Below are 4,560 nucleotides of genomic sequence, written 5' to 3'. Positions count from 1 at the left end.
CACCCTGTGCATCCCCGGGGTGAACTCATACCAGTTTGGAGGCCTTTGGGTTAGAACTATGCTGCCAGTAGGAATATAATGCAAATTGCATATGTAGGTATAATCTTCTAGTAATCTCATGCCACTATGGAGAACAGTGTGGAGATTCCTTAAAAAACTGGAAATAGAACTGCCTTATGATCCAGCAATCCCACTGCTGGGCATACACACTGAGGAAACCAGAAAGGAAAGAGACATGTGTACCCCAATGTTCATCACAGCACTGTTTATAATAGCCAGGACATGGAAGCAACCTAGATGTCCATCAGCAGATGAATGGATAAGAAAGCAGTGGTACATATAAACAATGGAGTATTACTCAGCCATTAAAAAGAATACATTTGAATCAGTTCTAATGAGATGGATGAAACTGGAGCCTATTATACAGAGTGAAGTAAGCCAGAAAGAAAAATACCAATACAGTATACTAACGTATATATATGGAATTTAGAAAGATGGTAACAATAACCCTGTATATGAGACAGAAAAAGAGATATTGATGTATAGAACAGTCTTTTGGACTCTGTGGGACAGGGAGAGGGTGGGATGATTTGGAGGAATGGCATTGAAACATGTATAATATCATATATGAAGCGAGTTGCCAGTCCAGGTTCAATGCACAATACTGGATGCTTGGGGCTGGTGCACTGGGACGACCCAGAGGGATGGTACGGGGAGGGAGGAGGGAGGAGGGTTCAGGATGAGGAACACATGTATACCTGCGGTGGGTGCATGTTGATATATGGCAAAATCAATACAATATTGTAAAGTTAAAAAATAAAATAAAATAAAATAAAGTATAAAAAAAGAAAAAAATTATAGTATAATAAGCTCAAAGTGTACAGTGTGATTTGACTTACATACATTACACAATGATTATCATAGTGATATTAGTGAATGTCCAGTATCTCACATAGATAAAAGAAATTAAATAGAAACAAATTTCCTTGTGATGAGAGTACAGGATTTACTCTCTTAATAATGTTCATAAATAACATACAGCAGTGTTAATTGCATTAATGTTGTACATTACATCCATAGTATTTATGTGTCTTATAATTGGAAGTTTGTACATTTTGGCTGCCTTCATGCAATTCACCCTCCTTTCCCTTGCCTCTGGTAGCCACAAATCTTATCTCTTTCCCTATGACTTTGTTTGTTTGTTTGTTTGTTTTTGAAGTACATAAGTTCCTGGTATATGCTATATTGATTTGATATTTCTATTCATTTCAAAATGATTATCAAGGTAAGTTCAGTTAGGATATGTCAACAATACAAAGTTATTACATAAGTTAAGTTCAGTTGCTCAGTTAAGTTCCACTCTTTGTGACCCCATGGTCTATAGCAAACCAGGTTTCCCTGCCCATCATCAACTCCCAAAGCTTACTAAACTCTTCTCCATCAAGTCAGTGATGCCATCCAACCATCTCATCCTCTGTGGTCCCCTTCTGCTCCTGCCTTCAATTATTCCCAGTATCAGTCTTTTCCGGTGAGTCAGTTCTTCACCTCAGGTGGCCAAAGTATTGGAGTTTTAACTTCAGCATCAGTCCTTCCAATGAATATTCAGGACTTATTTTATTTAGGATGGACTGGTTGGATCTCCTTGCAGTCCAAGGCACTCTCAAGAGTCTTTTCCAACACCATGTTTCAAAAGCAACAATTCTTCGGCACCTAGCTTTCTTTATAGTCCAACTCTTACATCCATATGACTACTAGAAAGTGATAGCTTTGACTAGACGGACTTTTGTTGGCAAAGTAATATCTCTGTTTTTAATATGCTGTCTGGGTTGGTTGTAACTTTTCTTCCAAGGAGCAAGCGTCTTTTAATTTCATGGCTGCAATCACCATCTGCAGTGGTTTTGGAACCCCCAAAATAAAGTCTGTCACTGTTTCTATTGTTTCCCCAACTCTTTGCCATGTAGTGAGGGGACCAGATGCCATGATCTTAGTTCTCTGAATGTTGAGCTTTAAGCCAACTTTTTCACTCTCCTCATTCACTTTCATCAAGAGGCTCTTTAGTTCTTCTTTGCTTTCTGCCATAAGGGTGGTGTCATCTGCATATCTGAGGTGTTTGATTCTCCTGGCAATCTGATGCCAGCTTGTGCTTATCCACCTGGCATTTTGCATGATGTAATCTGCAGAGGAGTTAAATAAGCAGAGTGACAATATACAGTTTTGATGTACTCCTTTCCCAATTTGGAACCAGTCTGTTCTTCCATATCCAGTTCCAACTGTTGCTTCTTGAGCTGCACATAGATTTCTCAGGACACAGGTCAAGTGGCTGGGTATTCCCATCACTTTCAGAATTTTCTACTGTGTGTTCTGATCCAAACAGTCAAAGGCTTTGATGTAGTCAATAAGAGAAGTAGATGTTTTTCTGGAACTCTCATGCCTTTTCCATGATGCAATGGATGTTGGGAATTTGATCTCTGGTTCCTCTGCCTTTTCTAAAACCAGCTTGAACATCTGGAAGTTCATGGTTCACATATTACTGAATCCTGGCCTGGAGAATTTTGAGCATTACTTTGCTAGCATGTGAGATGAGTGCAATTTTGCAGTAGTTTGTACATTCTTTGGCATTGCTGTTTTTTGGGATTGGAATGAAATCTGACTTTTCCAGTCCTGTGGCCACTGCTGAGTTTTCCAAATTTGCTGGCATATTGAGTGCAGCACTTTCACAGCATCATCTTTTAGGATTTGTAATATCTCAACTGGAATTCCATCACCTCCACTAGCTTTGTTCATAGTGATGCTTCCTAAGACCCACTTGATTTCACATTCCAGGATGTCTGCCTCTTGTTGAGTGATCACAGCATCCTGCTTATCTGGGTCATGAAGATGTTTTTTGTATAGCTCTTATGTGTATTCTTACCACCTCTTCTTAATATCTTCTGCTTCTGTTAGGTCCAAACCATATCTGTCCTTTATTGTGCCCATCTTTGCCTGAACTTTTCTGTGGTTATCTCTAACTTTCTTGAAGATATCTCTAGTCTTTCCCATACTGTTGTTTTCCCCTATAACTTTGCATTGATCACTGAGGAAGGCTTTCTTATCTCTCCTTGCTATTCTTTGGAATTCTGCATTCAAATGGATATATCTTTCCTTTTCTCCTTTGCCTTTCACTTCTCTTCTTTTCTCAGCTATTTAAGGCCTCCTCATACAAGCATTTTTCCTTTTCTTGGGGATGATCTTGATCCCTGCTTCCTGTACAATGTCATCAACCTCTGTCCTTAGTTCTTCAGGTATTCTGTATATCAGATCTAATCCCTTGAATCTATTTTTCACTTCCACTGTAAATTGTAAGGGATTTGATTTCAGTCATACCTTAATGGTCTAGTGGTTTTCCCTACTTTCTTCAATTGAAGTCTGAATTTGGCAGGAAGGAGTTCATGATTTGAACCACAGTCAGCTCCCAGTCTTGTTTTTGCTGACTGCGTAGAGCTTCTCCATCTTTGGCTGCAAAGATTATAATAATCTGATTTCATTATTGACCATCTGGTAATATCCATGTGTAGAGTCTTCTCTTGTGTTGTTTAAAGAGGGTGTTTGCTATGATGAGTGCATTCTCTTGGCAAAACTCTGTTAGCCTTTGCTTTGCTTCATTTTGTACTCCAAGGCCTAATTTGCCTGTATCTCTTGACTTCCTACTTTTGCACTCCAGTCCCCTTTAATGAGGAGAAGGCAATGGCACCCCACTCCAGTACTCTTGTCTGGAAAATCCCATGGACAGAGGAGCCTGGTGGGCTGCAGTCCACGGGGTTGCTAAGAGTCCGACACGACTGAGCGACTTCACTTTCACTTTTCACTTTCATGCATTGGAGAAGGAAATGGCAACCCACTCCAGTGTTCTTTCCTGGAGAATCCCAGGGATGGGGAAGCCTGGTGGGCTACCGTCTATGGGGTCGCACAGAGTTGGACACGACTGAAGCAACTTAGCAGCCCCAGCAGCAGCCCCTTTAATGAAAAGGATATCTTTTTTGGCCTTTAGTCCTAGAGGGTCTTGTAGGTCTTCATAGAGCCATTCAACTTTAACTTCTTCAGCATTACTTGCTGGGACATAGACTTGGATTAGTGTGATATTGAATGGTATGCCTTGGATAAAAACAGAGAGCATTCTGTTGTTTCTGAGAATGCATGCAGACGCTTAGTCTTTGGAAGAAAAGTTATGAACAACATAGATGGCATATTTAAAAGCAGAGACATTACTTTGCCAACAAAGGTCCGTCTAGTCAAGGCTATGGTTTTTGCAGTGATCATGTAAGGATGTGAGAGTTGGACTGTGAAGAAAGCTGAGCGCCAAAGAATTGATGCTTTTGAACTGTGGTGTTGGAGAAGACTCTTGAGAGTCCCTTGGACTGCAAGGAGATCCAACCAGTCCATTCTGAAGGAGATCAGCCCTGGGATTTCTTTGGAAGGAATGATGCTAAAGCTGAAACTCCAGTACTTTGGCCACCTCATGAGAAGAGTTGACTCATTGAAAAAGACTCTGATGCTGGGAGGGATTGGGGGCAGGAGGAGAAG

This window comes from Bison bison, unplaced genomic scaffold, assembly GCF_000754665.1.
Source record: "Bison bison bison isolate TAMUID 2011002044 unplaced genomic scaffold, Bison_UMD1.0 scf7180017864458, whole genome shotgun sequence".
Taxonomy (NCBI): Eukaryota; Metazoa; Chordata; class Mammalia; order Artiodactyla; family Bovidae; genus Bison; species Bison bison.
This window is presented reverse-complemented; position numbering follows the sequence as displayed.